The sequence below is a fragment of the Wasmannia auropunctata genome, unplaced genomic scaffold, assembly GCF_000956235.1.
Source record: "Wasmannia auropunctata unplaced genomic scaffold, wasmannia.A_1.0 LD336069.1, whole genome shotgun sequence".
Lineage (NCBI taxonomy): Eukaryota > Metazoa > Arthropoda > Insecta > Hymenoptera > Formicidae > Wasmannia > Wasmannia auropunctata.
In genome coordinates, this window is record NW_012026821.1 from 1944905 (window position 1) to 1956446 (window position 11542).

Consider the following 11542-nt stretch of genomic DNA (forward strand, 5'->3'; position numbering starts at 1 on the left):
AATTATCCGTTTGAAAATATTCAATAAACTGACACAAGCTCATTCAAATGTAACATTTGGTATTCAATTTAATATAAAGGTCAGCACACTGGCTAAATAAGATTGGCAGTAACATGTGATATAATAATACTTTAATGATTAATTAAATCAATACTTTTAATAAAAATTTCTTCTTCAAAGAAATAAAAGACTTTATTATTTCTTTGAGAAAAGTATATGTCACACAGTAAAAATTATTTTTGCCTAATTACAACTAAATATTATTGAATCGTCAGCCTGTATTGAACAAATCTCAAAATTACGGTCACATTTAGCGCTAATATACAACGTGAAGGCACAGCTAAAAATTTATCATATATAATACCACACTATATATAACGTTAAAATAATTAAAATATCATTTTCTTAATTTAATAAAGAATTAATTTATTTTAACAAGGCTCTTAAAGTGTCTTCTTTTCAAGATGCGCAGCGTATTCACGAATCACTAAAAATGCACAAAAGTATGCAGAGAATTTCGACAGAATTATTTAGGCGGGTGCCAGATCGCGGACGATGGCTCAGTGGGATTGCATGAAACAGCTCGTTAATGGCGGACGAAGGTGCATAATGCGGCGGCTCCGGCTTCAATTAAGTGCATTAGCCGAGACTTTTGCGACAGGCGCCCCGTATGCATCCCAGTGGTTCCTCTCCGCGTGCGACAGAGGGAGAGAGAGAGAGGGTGGGTGAGTGAGTGGCAATCAAGGCACATGGTAATGCAATAATTCATGGCAAGAATTCTCCCGTCGTTGCATCCTCGCTCCCATATATAATGCGCCAAATGCGGTACGCGCAATAGCGACGAAATTGTGACACTTGTAATATTACATTCGATTCGAAAAGAGTAAAGAGATTGACCTATTATTTATCTGTGATAAACATTTTCTTCTGGAAGCGTTACGTGTGTCCTAATTTTAACGCGAGCACTTCACGTTAAGATAGATCTGATCAATATTTAAATTTCGTTAATATTTGATGCTTCATCAATTTTATATTTTACGTTTTATTTTAAATAAAATACTTTTTTAAATAAGATATATTTTAAATAAAATACTTTCAATCAATAATTAACTTAATCTAATCTAAATTTTTTAATTTAATTATGTTAAGAGAAATTGATTTTACTGAGCTTGTTAATTGATCCCATTTTAAAATAGATATACGTTTTTATTTTTTATTTTTTTATTTCTTTATAATAACGTCCTGTCAGAAAAACCTCAAATCTTCAAAAGTTTTTAGATATTTGATAAGTTCACATAGAATTCAAAGAAGATTAAAAATCGAAATAATGATAAAGCTTAAATAATTCCAAAAAAAAATTCGAAACTAACGTAAATTGGGATAATTTTCTAGTCAAGTATTAGTGACGTGATTCAGTGAACACTACAGATTCACTCATGTTCTAAAAAAAGCTTGATGCTGAATTTGCACAACCCGGGGTGGAGTCTATTCTCGATCGATCCTAGCTGAATTTGGGATGTTCCGCATAAACCTTTGAAGAATGCTCGAGATCGTTTCGAAAATGTCGATATCTGTTCCATTCTTTCTCTGGCAAACAACGTCGTAAAATATCGAGTTGAAAATAAATTTTTCCGCAGAAGACTCATTTGGTATAACACGAAGAAAATTTGAACGAAAATCTAACACTCTTTAAATATTGTAATAGCTTCTTTTCTCTTCTTTTATATCGTTCAATAAATAAGTGTTTCTGTTTTCCATGTAACTATTTTCACAATAATTTTAAGTACATCAAAATTTTAATCACAAATTATCAAAATGAAGGTTTTGATTATAGAGAAAAATATTTAGTCCAAAAGTTAATATGAGTATTTGCGGAGAAAACTTTTTTTCGTTATGGCTCAGAAACAGCCTGTGCATAAGATACAATAACAGATAAAGTTTCGCGATTTGTCGCGTAGCCACGACGCTCCATTTAGCTGAACGGGAAACGACTCGGAGGAAAAAGTTTCGCGCGCGCGGCGCCAAGATCGTACGATTTCGTGTATCTGGGGAATCGAATTGTATGGATGGCGCGAGCGCGGGAACGCCCGGAGAGTAGCGCCCGCCAATTTTATCAGCTACTTCCACTGCGCCTTTTTTCGGCTTTACGACCCTTTTCCATTTCTTCAGCCGTCTCCGACCGACAAAACGGCGCCGACCGAATAAGAACTCGCAAAAAATTATTATAATAGTTACAGTCGGCGGCGCGATCGTCAAAAATAAGAGGGCACATTTCGGGAATAGTTTCGAATGAAACATTCAAGAAGTCGAGACGTGCCGTTACATCGGGTTTTCATGATTTGTCACTTGTTGCTTAACATCTGACCAATTTTGCATCGTCAATAAAGAGAATATTGATTGAGTTGAATACATTGAAATTATTGGAAAGATACTATCTTCAAATACGATGGGAATTTCAGTGCCCCAATTGTGTTAATTACTGCAAAAATAATTTATTTTAACTCTCGAGAAACAATTATAGTTCGTTAGATATAAAAAATTGTGAGTATTTCTTTTTTTCTCCATATCCAGGACTAAATTAAATACGAGAAAGTTCGCATAAAATGTCAAAAAAAATTAGACATTAGAAAATTAGACAACAGGCCGCGATTGTTGCTCGTGTGCTTGTCCGTGCTTCGGCCTAACGTCCACGTTGAATTATTGAGCACAGGACAAGAATAATTGATCCAGTTTGTTCCGTAACGGTGGGATCAATACTACTCTCGAAAATGAACCGCCGACTCGTCCGTGTGTCCGTTTTACAAGGACGCACGCCGTGAAGTAGAGCAATATACGTAATGGAAGAATTCAATTGCGATCGTACAGATTGTTACATCAGCAACAGGTATAATTCTTCGGCGATTAGTCGCGGGCTTAAGTTGAGCATTAATAAAATAGCGAGATGCATACTTCCCTCCCGCCCAAAAATTTAGATCGACTTTATTAGCCTTCACGATTATTTTGCACAATTTCCAATCTTACAGAATTTATAATAAATCATCGTATTTTACATTATTACATACGTAACCTTATTTTTCTCAACAGCTTCTGTAGCGAATTCTTAACAATAAAGTTTAAGTATCATCTCTCTCTTCTACATAATTTCATATATTAATTTACTAAATACATTTTTTATATGGACACATACGATATAATGGACATTCAAGTCTGCTACGAATTTGATATTGCCGGAATTTAATATTGCAACGATCAGATTCCGATGCAATATCCTCGGGACGATATTCGCGACCGCCGTCGCTCACGATCGTAAAGCAGACTCAGGGATGGTTCTGCGACCTGCACTTGCAAGATGCGGATTACCGCATGTGGAACGAGAACTCCCGCGAAGGTTAATCGCGATTTATGCAATAACGTTGTTGCAGCGCGTCGCTGCCGGAGTGCAGTTTTTTGCCGGTTAGCAAATAACGGTGAGACGCGAGTCGTGCCAAATGTTCGTGTTACCGGACGCCCCTTGTTTTTCGTCGATAGTAATTAATATGTGCCGAGCGGAAGCTCGTCCGAATTTTTTTCCCCTCGTTTATCTGTCCATTACTTCATAAATATTCAGCCGTGAATATTTCGGGGCTAAAGAGAAAAAACCGCAACGTGCAGACATGGACGTAAATAATATAAAAGCTACTTACGCAAAAACGTTACCAAGTCCAACTAAATTACCGAATACAACGAGTTTACGAAGTCTAATGATCCTTATGGGATTAAAATTAACATTTCATTTAATAATGTGATAATAATTGTTTAATAATGGCGATAATTAAATAACGCGTTCATTTCAAGAATTTTCAAAAATTTTCCCATCTGTAAATAGAAGAATATAAATACGTTATTGTAATTTTGATTGACGAAATGGACAGATTGATGAGACATAGTAACGTGGTGACATTTAACGTGGAAACAGGCATTAAACTTACTCCGAAGAAACTATTTCAGTATAGCCTTCGGAGAAATGATGTAAGGCTTAACTTTCAACTATTTTTATCCTCTGACCCGTGAGCGAGAAAAAAAAGCAGCGATATAAAAGGCGTTATTTGGCGAAATGATGAGCTTGAACGGTGCCAGGTTCAAGAGTTGAACAACGTGTGTCTGTGGAAGGGTAACGTCGTAAAAAATCAGAATAGCAAACTGAATAAAAAAACTATTTTAATCAGATAAAGACTGCTCGGTGCAATGGAGTTTTGCAGAAAGAAGGAAGATCTTGATTTTTTTTTCTAATTGAAGTAACGAGCACGAGAGCTACAAACGTAGCCAGTCGAAGTATCTTAGGTGACTGGCATGAAAGAAAAGGATATTTGTTCCCCTGGAATATACCCGGAGCAAGATAAATTATTCTCAAAGAGTTTCGAGAGAGGATTTATGGAAGAATACTAATTCTATCTTGACCCTAGCTGGTCGGGGTCTGCGCGGGATAAGAGCTTATCGATTTGTTATATTATTCGCCGGTAATCCGCTTCATTAATTATGCACATTTCTAATGAGAGGCGAATATCTTTAGCGGTACAGTAATATGAATTTATGCATAAAAGACAGGAGTAACGTCGGACTGAAATGGTAGATCGAATGGTAGAAATATGATTCTTTGCGTTGCAATTTAATTGCAACTGTAGCAGAAAAAAAATATTTAATCCTTCTCTTACACGAAAGAGGGAGCTTTAGATACAAAATATGAGCTTACATTCAATAAATTGATGATTCAGTAAAATGATAAACGTTGCGATGTCTATTTCCTAATTCATCGACACAATCCTACTGCCGCCCAATTATTCATTATTGTATTTACAATTCTACCTATTTGCACGTTCGCAATTGAAAAAGATGACATAGATTAATATTATATTTAACTTGCTTCGCCAAGAATATCTGAGTATTAGCTGAAAGAGTATGGCAGATTGAAAATGCCAAACTTTGAATCGGGTGTATAATATTTATGTATAGGTGGCCAGCCGCGGCGGGAGTCGACGAAAGAGAGGCGAAGGAACATTAAAAATAATTGACCTTCGATTCCGGATCGACGGGCAGGCGGCAACGTGACCGACGCCGCCGTCCATCGCGTCGCAAGGCCGTGCCGTTATTTTCCCTTTTCGCGAGAGATGTAAATTCTTTCGAGTGTTATCGGTCCACACGCGAGGCTGACTCCGCCACGCGTAGATTCATAGGTGCGCGTTTCACAAGGAAATCACTTAGCCGCTTTTGTGCGTGCGTGCGTGCGTGCGGGCGTGCGTGTGTGTGTGTGTGTTTTGTGTATGTGGATGTAGATGTATGTATATACACTCGCTCGAAAAGCGATTCGATCCACGGAATATTAATACATGGAAAATATCAATCTCCTCCCTTTTTGCTCTTATTTTAACGTGACACAATCTTCAGCGATCGACTTAATTTCTTGGAGCGCACGTGCTTGCCCTTCGACTTATTCCGCATATAGGAGAGTAAACATCTACCCCATATAATGAACAATATTAAATTACATTTAAGATAACTTCACCACAAAATCAATGCACAGGGTATAAAATAAACTTATCAATATTGTAATTATTATACCATTGGTATTAGAGCGATGCAATTCTTCTTTAATTGATTCGTGAGCTCTAATAAAATATCACGATTTTTCTGCAACAATATATTCAATTTTGAAGGAAGGTTTGCTTCAATTCAATCCATTTCATTTCAATTCACGTTCACTATTGCTTCTGAAGCTCATATTGCATCCGCAGCCTCGAATTTATTGCGTCGAATAAATCGTTATTCAATTATTATCAATTTATTTATGGTCGTGCAGACCCTCCCGTTATTTCATTATTAAGAGAAATTGCATCCCCTCAGGAGCTCGCACAGATTTCTAAATCCGTCGTAACTCCCAAATAACCGTTCTCATCTCGCGCCGTCTATTCATAACCGCGTGCAAGCCATCTTGAATTATCGGATGCCATCGTGCAACCGCTAATAGCGGTATTCGATAACGCGCGAAACACTCGGATGACAGAGTCAGATTGCTCAATCGATTCTGGCGCAAAACACCGCGATTACAACCATCGCTGACGAAGGGTGTCGTGTGATCACCGTCAATGATTGCATCCGGATGCGGAGCAGCGGAACACGGTATAACCGTCGATCGAGGAAGATCTGATTTATTCCGGCCGAGTAGTCCACCCGCCACAAGCCGTGTCCGTCGCTCGACTTCCCGTTCAATCGAATCAATTACCATACACATGTTATTAGCGGGTTGGAGGAGGAGGGGTTACGTCGTAACTTTGCCCGATCGTTACGCGGAGAACCGGCTCCTGTCGCCGGCTCCCGTACGACGGCAACAGCCAAAAATCGTAGCTATACGAACCCCCATGACGGCCGTCACGGCGCCCAGCCGGCGTCGCCGCCGCCCCCACCCCGCGCAAGTAGCGAGACCCGGGCATCCCCCAACACACGCGGGGGAGGGTGGCGTCAGAACGTTGCGGAACGAAGAGCGGCGTCAAGGGGAAACAGTGCGGAGGGTAGCGGGCGTCCCCAGTGACGTCACGTCAGCGCCATTTCGTCCAGTGACGTCAACGACGACGACGACGACGACGACGACGATAACGACGAAGATGACTGCCGTCTACGTAGCTCTCCGCCTCTCCTCACCTTGTACTTGTATGGCGCACATGTGACCGATGGTATGTACATACATATGTCGTCGCGCGCGTTGGTCGTGGGCGTTTGCGTTGCAGCTTCAGGAAGGTATGTTGCCGTTCGCGAATGTGGACAAATAAACCTTTACGAGTGTACGAAGCAAGGCGCTGTTCTGCTTCCTCTTGCATCAATCTCAAAGATCGTATCGCTATAGGGTCCATTTTATCTTAGTTAGTTGCAATTGAAACACCTGCCGGAGGGAAAGCAGATAACTCTACCTTTGCGCTCAAGAATAAGTCATAATTACGTCGCCGTATATTCAGTCCACGCCGAGGTCTGTAATAATGGAAGAATCACACACACACACACACACACACACACATACACATGCGCACGCAAAGTGAGACAGAAAGAGAGAGAGAGAGAGAGACTTCCTTGAAGAATGATATCTCGTTATAATTCGAAGATTAAAATATCCTAGCCACAACTTGTACGAGTTAATTTTACAAAACAAGCGATATACAAACCGTATTTTATTTTTTTCATTTTATTTTACATATTTTCTGTAATAATTTTTTATGATAAATATCTTTTTAACAATAGTTTCACGTCGATAAAATAAGAAATTTACACGCTTTAAATTTTTTTTCATTTTAAGTGGACAGAACTATATGTATAAGGGATTTCCGTTAAATATCCTATTTTAACTAACTGTCTCCTACAAGTGCAAGACCGCTGGCCGAGAAACGGATTGGTGCCCTAATGGGCGAATTGTGTCGGATTCATTCTCCTGGACTTGTAAGATCGTTACAATACAAACTCCTCGCCTGGACATGCGACCTCTCTCGTGCACAAACTTCGCTCCGATCTGATTATGAATAGTGTGCCTTGTGTCCGGTGAATACGACCGGAAGCAAGGGCTCTTAGCGGAAGGTGCAAGCAAACGCACTTTATACTAGGGTAAAAACACGAAAACGGCAGTCTCCTGTATCATACGAATAAATTACTGTTGCAAGTTATTGTCTGCTGAATAAAAGTTTGATCACGCGCGTAGACGCTATCTGCTCCATCGATTTCTTTAACTCCTTATCTTTAAGCACACGTCTCCTTTGATTATGCCTCGCGTTAAAGTTTACTTGAGAAAAAGATCTGTTAAGAATTAAATGTAAATTAAGGTTGCTACTCGCGCCAAAAATTTTCTATTTTCCGATAAATCTGTCATCTTCAGAAGATTTTGGTATTCCATTATTTTGCATTTTGAAGAAAGCCTGCGTTCTTAAGCGAGAGTCATTAGTCTACAAAAAACCGACACATTTGCGAATTTATGAGTGGCACAGTACATATTTACTCTCAAGCATGCAGATTATAGTATATATCGACAAAATGCTTCTGAATTCGAATACGTCGATCATATGATCACTATAATTGTGCACGCCGCGCTTGATTTGACGTCCAAATGATTAATACAACTCGCGAGAGTCGAATCGGATGGTCCGAAGTGTCTCTAGAAAGGCATTAAATGAGAAAGAGAGAGAGAGAGAAAAAGGTATCACAAATACTTTTATTCAAATAGAAAAATTAATATCTAATTTCGTAAAAAGAATTGATTGACTTTAATCTGACATTTATAACTAAATAAGTATTTAAGAATAAATTTTATAATAAATATTTTTACTTTGTATCATTTATCCCAAGTGATAATAGAGAGTTATAAAAACGCAAAACGCAAGCGCTTGACATTGATGCGAGAGTGCGATTATGATAAGCACTGCCATCATTTCTTGCTTCAGCAAAGAATATATTCGGAATTATGACAAGCCGAGTCGAACCTCGTCGAGGAATCATCACAAAAAAAGTATAAAGAACAGACGTCCGTGTATCGTCGAGGAGTAACATAACAAAACACAATTTCATTTAAAAATCCCCTGCGGCCTTCGTGAAGTGAGCTCCTTTGTCGACGAATGTGGACGCAAAACGGCCGGAGGTGTAAGCCGGTAATTGACGGGAATCAAGCCGAGAGGCAGGCGAGACTTTCAGGACGTGAAACGAAAGTTCTCCGTCCAACGAGTCCTATGAAAGGCCCGCCGAGGATATCCGCCCCGCGAAGTTGTAAGTGGGACAGGTACGAGGCGTAGTCGAGCGTACAGCAAGAGAGGGTGACATCCACGACGAGTATAGCGCACGAGAGCAGGGGAGACGATAAATTATCCATCGAGGAAGGGAGGGAGTGAAAGCGGCACGTGCGAGACACTTACTCGCGCGAGAATCGCCTTATCTCATCTCTCGCACCCCGGTATGTTCACCCCTCGAGCGAGGAATACATACGCGAGAACACACACACATACACACACACACACACACGTCTAGCCTTCATATCATTTTTTTTCTTCCGCCGGGATCTAGGATACATCCGGTTCTTGAGTCAAGAATGGAGTTTACTCGTTAATGCGTAGTCTCACAAATGAGTTTGCTAAGCTGAAAAGCGCTCTAGCTTACACGGGAATGTAGTTACTGCTTCCCGTGTATATTATGATGAATGAGCACGCCGCCGGGCTGGAAAGGTACGAATTTTGCTAGACCAAAACGAAAGGTAAATTGAATTGTGCAAACCTATTTTCGCCCGTGAGTGAAATAAGGAGTTGCAGATACCGCCCTGTCTGCCTAATATATTGAATTACTACTGAAATACTGCGTAGAGCAATTTGCGCCTAAGTGCACACACGTGCGCCGCTATCACCATTTTTCCATTATTCTTCGATTATTCATGAAGAACAATGCACTTAACGCGTTCTCGCAACAGATCATCACGGCTCGAGCGCCGAAAACGTTGTGATAGAAATTATCAAGCGCGTTAGATAATTAAAAATAAAAGATTTTAACCTGAAGTCTTTACTATTGCAGTTTTATTTATTTATTTTTTCGTTTTAACGATTCTCGCAGTCAATGCATCATCTCGCGAACGATCTATTGATCGTAAACACACAAGCTGAAAACGCTCGCTAATAACGAGCTAGCGCGACTGACGTAACCCGAGACGCTTTCTGGAGGCAAATAGATCGAAAGGTAATTTCGCTGAAGCATGTAGGCGGCTATTATGGCTGGAATATCTCTCTTCTGTTGGCCTCCCTCTTCCCATCCTCTTTCGCACATTTACCCGTGCCCCCATGCATTTACACACAGCTATAATATGAGGACGATGCTATTAACGCTATTTATTTGTTCGTAGGCTTGTATTAGGCTCGTTTAGATGACCCTCCCCCCTGGTCTTCTAATCGCGCAACGATCTATCCCTTTTATTGCTCTCTACGGAGAATCCATCGTATTATCCTTCAATCGTGAATCTTTGATTACCTAGTGTCTTATTTAGTGTCATTATGTCGTATTAGATATCAAATTTGTCCGCATATTTTATTATTCGGACAATGTTATTAGCGGCACTTATATGATCTTGAGTTCATATTAAATAAATTCTGATGATCCCCAATTTTTTAAACGTAATGATAGTTACGATAGTTTTCTTTTCTTTATATCTTATATTACTCCATTTTTTGTCGCAAATCCTCATTATTATTAATAATTATTAAGTATTAGCCATTAAATATTATAATTATGACTTATTAATTTTCACATTACTTTTATAATTAAACATTATCTTGTTAAAAGATAATTAGAAATTACTTGTTAACAAAACAATTTTTTAATAATGTAATAAGTATGTATACAATTTTTACTCATATTTGAATTGATAAAAATAAATTCCGATTATTGAGTTTAATAATAGCTTTAAATATTTGTTAATAATTCAAAAAATAAATAATTAAAAAAATTAATAAAAAGATATATATTTATTAAATTCTATTATTCTAACAAAATTTATGTATCAACAAATCCAACAAAATATTTATTAAATATAATTAACCTATTTTAATTTTAATCTTAATTTTAATTAAACATAATAAAATATAAGAATAAAATACAATTTAATATAATAAAGTAGGAAATTAAATTTGAATATAACTTTTTAATTTCACTTCATACTTGACTTCTTTCTATCCTAGATCTTTTTAAAATTTTTTAAAATTGTACAAGCCATTTTTATCAATAATCAAATAATGAACTCTTCCTCGGCAAAGTAGTTTTTGATCAAAACTTCAATATTTCGTAGAGTAATGCACTTCTTACAGCTGCATGAAAGCAAATATGAAAAACTCGCATAGAGTTTGGCAGCAGAAGAAAGAGCCTCGGTGTTTTCGTGAGTAACGCGACTGAGCAAATATTTGCGTCAATCGACCTGATCGTAAATCGACGATTGGAGATCGCGATCAGTCGCAATCAGGTCGTTTTTCTGATTAATCGCTTGCCATGTCACGACCGGACGATTCGAAGATTCACTCACCGACAATCCCGCATCACGCAGATCGAAGCGCAAATGTACCAATCGATGTCGATCAACATTTACGCTATTATGGAATGCACGATTTCAATTTTCTGTTCCATAAAATATTAATTATAAATTATTTTTTTAAATGTACATGACAAAAATCTGTGGATATTTTTAAAAGATTTTTTAATTCTATAAGTTTAAAAACACTGTATATTTTGCAGAAAATTAATTACATAAACTCTTTTAAAGTTGTTTTAATGTTTAGCTTTATAATAATAAACAAAATTTTATGTACGAATATTGTAATAAAAATTTGTTTGCCTGTAAAAAAGTTTTCTAAATAATTATATTTTAAATTATTGTTTCTAAAGTTTAAAAAAAGAGTTAAATTTATTATGTTATTATGATAGAGCAATTATATTTTCTTTATAAAGAAATTCGAATCATCGTAAAATTGCCGGATGCTGCAGTAGCGTCTGCGAGAACGGCGCCAACGAA

The 11542-nt window shown here is 37.9% G+C and overlaps 1 long non-coding RNA gene across 1 annotated transcript; it reads left to right on the forward strand.

The window, feature by feature from the left end:
- The first annotated feature begins 8650 nt into the window (after window positions 1-8650).
- On the forward strand, window positions 8651-11332 carry LOC105450098. Its single transcript, XR_974430.1, has 3 exons — window positions 8651-8953; window positions 9064-9250; window positions 10845-11332. It is a non-coding gene; the product is annotated as an uncharacterized LOC105450098 (long non-coding RNA).
- Window positions 11333-11542: the final 210 nt, after the last annotated feature.